Here is an 8872-nt window from a genome sequence, read left to right as displayed (position 1 = left end):
TGGATACAATAATGACGTATGTCGAACAAAAATGATATTTTAGAATGAAATATGCATATATAAAGAAAATATTATTACATATTACAAAATATTGTGTTTTAAAGAAGATAAGATATTTCTTTTTTTTAAACATCAATAATTAAAAAACTTGTTATTATTAGTGGCGAAACAAGTATATATTGAAAACAAACGTATACGAATGCTATATAAAAATGGCCGTATTCGATAGAAAACAATCTATAAAATTTATATTGCTAATTTCTATTCAAAAATATGAATGAAATATGAATAAAAACATTATTCTGGTTGATCCTGCCAGTAGTTATATGCTTGTCTCAAAGATTAAGCCATGCATGTCTAAGTACACACGAATTAAAAGTGAAACCGCAAAAGGCTCATTATATCAGTTATGGTTCCTTAGATCGTTAACAGTTACTTGGATAACTGTGGTAATTCTAGAGCTAATACATGCAATTAAAACATGAACCTTATGGGACATGTGCTTTTATTAGGCTAAAACCAAGCGATCGCAAGATCGTTATATTGGTTGAACTCTAGATAACATGCAGATCGTATGGTCTTGTACCGACGACAGATCTTTCAAATGTCTGCCCTATCAACTTTTGATGGTAGTATCTAGGACTACCATGGTTGCAACGGGTAACGGGGAATCAGGGTTCGATTCCGGAGAGGGAGCCTGAGAAACGGCTACCACATCTAAGGAAGGCAGCAGGCGCGTAAATTACCCACTCCCAGCTCGGGGAGGTAGTGACGAAAAATAACAATACAGGACTCATATCCGAGGCCCTGTAATTGGAATGAGTACACTTTAAATCCTTTAACAAGGACCAATTGGAGGGCAAGTCTGGTGCCAGCAGCCGCGGTAATTCCAGCTCCAATAGCGTATATTAAAGTTGTTGCGGTTAAAACGTTCGTAGTTGAACTTGTGCTTCATACGGGTAGTACAACTTACAATTGTGGTTAGTACTATACCTTTATGTATGTAAGCGTATTACCGGTGGAGTTCTTACATGTGCTTAGATACTTGTATTTTTTCATATGTTCCTCCTATTTAAAAACCTGCATTAGTGCTCTTAAACGAGTGTTATTGTGGGCCGGTACAATTACTTTGAACAAATTAGAGTGCTTAAAGCAGGCTTCAAATGCCTGAATATTCTGTGCATGGGATAATGAAATAAGACCTCTGTTCTGCTTTCATTGGTTTTCAGATCAAGAGGTAATGATTAATAGAAGCAGTTTGGGGGCATTAGTATTACGACGCGAGAGGTGAAATTCTTGGACCGTCGTAAGACTAACTTAAGCGAAAGCATTTGCCAAAGATGTTTTCATTAATCAAGAACGAAAGTTAGAGGTTCGAAGGCGATCAGATACCGCCCTAGTTCTAACCATAAACGATGCCAGCTAGCAATTGGGTGTAGCTACTTTTATGGCTCTCTCAGTCGCTTCCCGGGAAACCAAAGCTTTTGGGCTCCGGGGGAAGTATGGTTGCAAAGCTGAAACTTAAAGGAATTGACGGAAGGGCACCACCAGGAGTGGAGCCTGCGGCTTAATTTGACTCAACACGGGAAAACTTACCAGGTCCGAACATAAGTGTGTAAGACAGATTGATAGCTCTTTCTCGAATCTATGGGTGGTGGTGCATGGCCGTTCTTAGTTCGTGGAGTGATTTGTCTGGTTAATTCCGATAACGAACGAGACTCAAATATATTAAATAGATATCTTCAGGATTATGGTGTTGAAGCTTATATAGCCTTCATTCATGGTGGCAGTAAAATGTTTATTGTGTTTGAATGTGTTTATATAAGTGGAGCCGTACCTGTTGGTTTGTCCCATTATAAGGACACTAGCTTCTTAAATGGACAAATTGCGTCTAGCAATAATGAGATTGAGCAATAACAGGTCTGTGATGCCCTTAGATGTCCTGGGCTGCACGCGCGCTACAATGAAAGTATCAACGTGTATTTCCTAGACCGAGAGGTCCGGGTAAACCGCTGAACCACTTTCATGCTTGGGATTGTGAACTGAAACTGTTCACATGAACTTGGAATTCCCAGTAAGTGTGAGTCATTAACTCGCATTGATTACGTCCCTGCCCTTTGTACACACCGCCCGTCGCTACTACCGATTGAATTATTTAGTGAGGTCTCCGGACGTGATCACTGTGACGCCTTGTGTGTTACGGTTGTTTCGCAAAAGTTGACCGAACTTGATTATTTAGAGGAAGTAAAAGTCGTAACAAGGTTTCCGTAGGTGAACCTGCGGAAGGATCATTATTGTTTAATATCCTTACCGTTAATAAAAAAATTTGTTTTTATTATAATAACATTATTATAGTAATACAAATAAAATATTAAATTGCCAAAAATATGATCTATATATATATAGATCAAATACAATTTCGAAAAAGCAAGTCGAAATATAATAATTGTAATAAGAAATATATAATATATAAATATATTATTGCAATAAATAAGAGAAATAAATAAGCAAGAAAGCAAAAGCAAAACAAATAACAAATTCGAACAAGCAAATCGAAATTATTTGATATTATTATTATATTGTATATTAAATGCAATTAATAAAACACTGTGTGTATATGGACCATAATATACACGCGTTGCGATATGTATTGTTCATCTCAGTTATGCGCATACATTGGATAATGCAACAACCTAAAATGTACAATGTTGTACCTGATTAATACAGGTTAATGTTTTATATAAATTTCAATATATATCGCTAAAAAGTATTTAATACCGTAAATGCCATTAAAAAAATACTTGATATATTATTGGTTATATGAAACTAAGACATTTCGCAGCATTCGTTTTAGGTATAAAAATAAATTTATTGAAGGAATTGATATATGCCAGTAAAATGGTGTATTTTTAATTTCTTTCAATAAAAACATATATGACAAAATTAACAAACCAATATATAAAACTCTAAGCGGTGGATCACTCGGCTCATGGGTCGATGAAGAACGCAGCAAACTGTGCGTCATCGTGTGAACTGCAGGACACATGAACATCGACATTTTGAACGCATATCGCAGTCCATGCTGTTATGTACTTTAATTAATTTTATAGTGCTGCTTGGACTACATATGGTTGAGGGTTGTAAGACTATGCTAATTAAGTTGTTTATACAAATTTTATAATGAAATTTTATAAGCATATGGTATATTATTGGATAATAATAATTTAATTATTTTATTCATAATATTAACAAATATATGAAAAACATTATCTCACATTAGTAAATTAATTTGAATGTGAAAAACGAAGAGAAATATTTTCTTTTTCAATCAAATAATACTGAGAAATGTCTAGCATAAAAAATTTATCTAGAATTGTCTCTTATTAACGATTAGAAAATAGAAAGCCGTTGACTATATTATTATTCTTCGTTGATTCGTTAGACCAAACAAATGCCATACAAATATATATATATATAAATATAACGAATTTAATAAAATGTTTTATCATTATATATAAAGAATTAATTGCAAATAAAAGTTATACACAACCTCAACTCATATGGGACTACCCCCTGAATTTAAGCATATTAATTAGGGGAGGAAAAGAAACTAACCAGGATTTTCTTAGTAGCGGCGAGCGAAAAGAAATCAGTTCAGCACTAAGTCACTTTGTCTATATGGCAAATGTGAGATGCAGTGTATGGAGCGTCAATATTCTAGTATGAGAAATTAACGATTTAAGTCCTTCTTAAATGAGGCCATTTACCCATAGAGGGTGCCAGGCCCGTATAACGTTAATGATTACTAGATGATGTTTCCAAAGAGTCGTGTTGCTTGATAGTGCAGCACTAAGTGGGTGGTAAACTCCATCTAAAACTAAATATAACCATGAGACCGATAGTAAACAAGTACCGTGAGGGAAAGTTGAAAAGAACTCTGAATAGAGAGTTAAACAGTACGTGAAACTGCTTAGAGGTTAAGCCCGATGAACCTGAATATCCGTTATGGAAAATTCATCATTAAAATTGTAATATTTAAACAATATTATGATAATAGTGTGCATTTTTTCCATATAAGGACATTGTAATCTATTAGCATACAAAATTTATCATAAAATATAACTTATAGTTTATTCAAATTAATTTGCTTGCATTTTAACACAGAATAAATGTTATTAATTTGATAAAGTGCTGATAGATTTATATGAATACAGTGCGTTAATTTTTCGGAATTATATAATGGCATAATTATCATTGATTTTTGTGTTTATTATATGCACTTGTATGATTAACAATGCGAAAGATTCAGGATACCTTCGGGACCCGTCTTGAAACACGGACCAAGGAGTCTAACATATGTGCAAGTTATTGGGATATAAACCTAATAGCGTAATTAACTTGACTAATAATGGGATTAGTTTTTTAACTATTTATAGCTAATTAACACAATCCCGGGGCGTTCTATATAGTTATGTATAATGATATTTATATTATTTATGCCTCTAACTGGAACGTACCTTGAGCATATATGCTGTGACCCGAAAGATGGTGAACTATACTTGATCAGGTTGAAGTCAGGGGAAACCCTGATGGAAGACCGAAACAGTTCTGACGTGCAAATCGATTGTCAGAATTGAGTATAGGGGCGAAAGACCAATCGAACCATCTAGTAGCTGGTTCCTTCCGAAGTTTCCCTCAGGATAGCTGGTGCATTTTAATGTTATATAAAATAATCTTATCTGGTAAAGCGAATGATTAGAGGCCTTAGGGTCGAAACGATCTTAACCTATTCTCAAACTTTAAATGGGTAAGAACCTTAACTTTCTTGATATGAAGTTCAAGGTTATGATATAATGTGCCCAGTGGGCCACTTTTGGTAAGCAGAACTGGCGCTGTGGGATGAACCAAACGTAATGTTACGGTGCCCAAATTAACAACTCATGCAGATACCATGAAAGGCGTTGGTTGCTTAAAACAGCAGGACGGTGATCATGGAAGTCGAAATCCGCTAAGGAGTGTGTAACAACTCACCTGCCGAAGCAACTAGCCCTTAAAATGGATGGCGCTTAAGTTGTATACCTATACATTACCGCTAAAGTAGATGATTTATATTACTTGTGATATAAATTTTGAAACTTTAGTGAGTAGGAAGGTACAATGGTATGCGTAGAAGTGTTTGGCGCAAGCCTGCATGGAGCTGCCATTGGTACAGATCTTGGTGGTAGTAGCAAATAATCGAATGAGACCTTGGAGGACTGAAGTGGAGAAGGGTTTCGTGTGAACAGTGGTTGATCACGAGTTAGTCGGTCCTAAGTTCAAGGCGAAAGCCGAAAATTTTCAAGTAAAACACAAATGCCATACAAATATATTATATTATATAAATCAAGCTAATTAATATACTTGAATAATTTTGAACGAAAGGGAATACGGTTCCAATTCCGTAACCTGTTGAGTATCCGTTTGTTATTAAATATGGGCCTCGTGCTCATCCTGGCAACAGGAACGACCATAAAGAAGCCGTCGAGAGATATCGGAAGAGTTTTCTTTTCTGTTTTATAGCCGTACTACCATGGAAGTCTTTCGCAGAGAGATATGGTAGATGGGCTAGAAGAGCATGACATATACTGTTGTGTCGATATTTTCTCCTCGGACCTTGAAAATTTATGGTGGGGACACGCAAACTTCTCAACAGGCCGTACCAATATCCGCAGCTGGTCTCCAAGGTGAAGAGTCTCTAGTCGATAGAATAATGTAGGTAAGGGAAGTCGGCAAATTAGATCCGTAACTTCGGGATAAGGATTGGCTCTGAAGATTGAGATAGTCGGGCTTGATTGGGAAACAATAACATGGTTTATGTGCTCGTTCTGGGTAAATAGAGTGTCTGGCATTTATGTTGGTCACTTGTTCCCCGGATAGTTTAGTTACGTAGCCAATTGTGGAACTTTCTTGCTAAAATTTTTAAGAATACTAATTGGGTTAAACCAATTAGTTCTTATTAATTATAACGATTATCAATTAACAATCAATTCAGAACTGGCACGGACTTGGGGAATCCGACTGTCTAATTAAAACAAAGCATTGTGATGGCCCTAGCGGGTGTTGACACAATGTGATTTCTGCCCAGTGCTCTGAATGTCAAAGTGAAGAAATTCAAGTAAGCGCGGGTCAACGGCGGGAGTAACTATGACTCTCTTAAGGTAGCCAAATGCCTCGTCATCTAATTAGTGACGCGCATGAATGGATTAACGAGATTCCTACTGTCCCTATCTACTATCTAGCGAAACCACAGCCAAGGGAACGGGCTTGGAATAATTAGCGGGGAAAGAAGACCCTTTTGAGCTTGACTCTAATCTGGCAGTGTAAGGAGACATAAGAGGTGTAGAATAAGTGGGAGATATTAGACTTCGGTTTGGTATCGCCAATGAAATACCACTACTCTTATTGTTTCCTTACTTACTTGATTAAATGGAACGTGTATCATTTCCTAGCCATTATACGGATATATTTATTATATCTTATGGTATTGGGTTTTGATGCAAGCTTCTTGATCAAAGTATCACGAGTTTGTTATATAATCGCAAACAAATTCTTTAATAAAACGGTGCATTTATGTATTTTTGATTTGAAAATTTGGTATAACTCCAATTACTCAGGTATGATCCAATTCAAGGACATTGCCAGGTAGGGAGTTTGACTGGGGCGGTACATCTCTCAAATAATAACGGAGGTGTCCCAAGGCCAGCTCAGTGCGGACAGAAACCACACATAGAGCAAAAGGGCAAATGCTGACTTGATCTCGGTGTTCAGTACACACAGGGACAGCAAAAGCTCGGCCTATCGATCCTTTTGGTTTAAAGAGTTTTTAACAAGAGGTGTCAGAAAAGTTACCATAGGGATAACTGGCTTGTGGCGGCCAAGCGTTCATAGCGACGTCGCTTTTTGATCCTTCGATGTCGGCTCTTCCTATCATTGTGAAGCAAAATTCACCAAGCGTTGGATTGTTCACCCATGCAAGGGAACGTGAGCTGGGTTTAGACCGTCGTGAGACAGGTTAGTTTTACCCTACTAATGACAAAACGTTGTTGCGACAGCATTCCTGCGTAGTACGAGAGGAACCGCAGGTACGGACCAATGGCACAATACTTGTTCGAGCGAACAGTGGTATGACGCTACGTCCGTTGGATTATGCCTGAACGCCTCTAAGGTCGTATCCGTGCTGGACTGCAATGATAAATAAGGGGCAATTTGCATTGTATGGCTTCTAAACCATTTAAAGTTTATAATTTACTTTATAAACGACAATGGATGTGATGCCAATGTAATTTGTAACATAGTAAATTGGGAGGATCTTTGATCACCTGATGCCGCGCTAGTTACATATAAAAGCATTATTTAATACAATGACAAAGCCTAGAATCAATTGTAAACGACTTTTGTAACAGGCAAGGTGTTGTAAGTGGTTGAGCAGCTGCCATACTGCGATCCACTGAAGCTTATCCTTTGCTTGATGATTCGATAATAAAGATGTTGCAAGCGGCATAATAATTTATGCTTGCTTGCAACGGCGCGCCACTTTGTGGTTAGCAAAAGGTCTAGTAATATAAGAGACCTATAAAAAAATCAATATATTATTATAAATAAATATTGAACAAACAAAATGCATCGTCATCTTTATTAGTGACGCGATGATAAAGTGGCAAACATATTCCATGTATAAATATTCCTATGGTATTTTGATAATGCAAGTAAAGAGGACATATATAAAAGTAAGTATATGTTCCTCCAATGGTAGCAGCGGTTGGTTGGTTGGTGTCTGCTCCTCTTATTGTTCAAAACTTATGTTATGGTAGCAAGTCTGTATCGTCATATTATTAGTGACGCGAAAAATTAGTGGCAAACAATATTCGATGTATAAATATTCCTATGGTATTAATATTCAAATGAAGAGACCATTTAAATAAAGAGGACATATATAAAAGTAAGTATATGTTCCTCCAATGGTAGCAGCGGTTGGTTGGTTGGTGTCTGCTCCTCTTATTGTTCAAAACTTATGTTATGGTAGCAAGTCTGTATCGTCATATTATAAGTGACGCGAAAAATTAATGGCAAACATATTCGATGTATATAAATATTCCTATGGTATTCAAATTCAAGTAAAGAGACCATTAAAGTACAGAGAGAGGCCATATAATAAGTAAGTATATGTTCCTCCAATGGTAGCAGTGGTTGGTTGGTTGGTTGGTTGGCGGCTGCTCCTCTTATTGTTCAAAACTTATGTTATGGTAGCAAGTCTGTATCGTCATATTATAAGTGACGCGAAAAATTAGTGGCAAACATATTCGATGTATAAATATTCCTATGGTATTGAAATTCAAATAAAGAGACCATTAAAATAAAGAGGACATATATAAAAGTAAGTAATGGTAGCGGCGGTTGGTTGGTTGGCGGCTGCTCTTATTGTTCAAAACTTATGTTATCAATATGAGTTTGGCAATACAATAAAGAAGACCAATCTAATCCATATAAGACTAAATGGATTATATGGATATGCTTAGGAAACCCATATATTAATAAAAAAAAATTTATGTATAGAAAATTATACATATATGTATTTATATAAATGAATCGTATGGATATGGCTTATAGTAGATATAATACCTTTAAGGCATATTAATGTATAATATAGTAAATATATATACGTTGAAATATAAATGCATTTTTATATATATGGCAGCATATAAGTGTCATATGAAAAATAATAGAGTTTACCCATATATCACTGAAATGAGATATATAAACCTAGTGAGGGGCGGCACTAGTGAATGAATCGTATAGATATGGCTTACAGGTATAATACCTATATGTCATAATA

At 36.0% G+C, this 8872-nt stretch overlaps 3 non-coding genes across 3 annotated transcripts; all 3 read left to right on the top strand.

The window, feature by feature from the left end:
- Positions 1-299: 299 nt before the first annotated feature.
- Positions 300-2294, top strand: LOC139354844 (small subunit ribosomal RNA). The gene has a single exon (XR_011605694.1). It is a non-coding gene; the product is annotated as a small subunit ribosomal RNA (ribosomal RNA).
- A 668-nt stretch (positions 2295-2962) lies between these two features.
- On the top strand, positions 2963-3141 carry LOC139354838 (5.8S ribosomal RNA). The gene has a single exon (XR_011605687.1). It is a non-coding gene; the product is annotated as a 5.8S ribosomal RNA (ribosomal RNA).
- A 405-nt stretch (positions 3142-3546) lies between these two features.
- LOC139354854 (large subunit ribosomal RNA) lies at positions 3547-7516 on the top strand. Its single transcript, XR_011605704.1, has one exon. It is a non-coding gene; the product is annotated as a large subunit ribosomal RNA (ribosomal RNA).
- Positions 7517-8872: the final 1356 nt, after the last annotated feature.

This window comes from Drosophila suzukii, unplaced genomic scaffold, assembly GCF_043229965.1.
Source record: "Drosophila suzukii unplaced genomic scaffold, CBGP_Dsuzu_IsoJpt1.0 scf_32, whole genome shotgun sequence".
NCBI lineage: Eukaryota > Metazoa > Arthropoda > Insecta > Diptera > Drosophilidae > Drosophila > Drosophila suzukii.
This window is presented reverse-complemented; position numbering and strand designations above follow the sequence as displayed.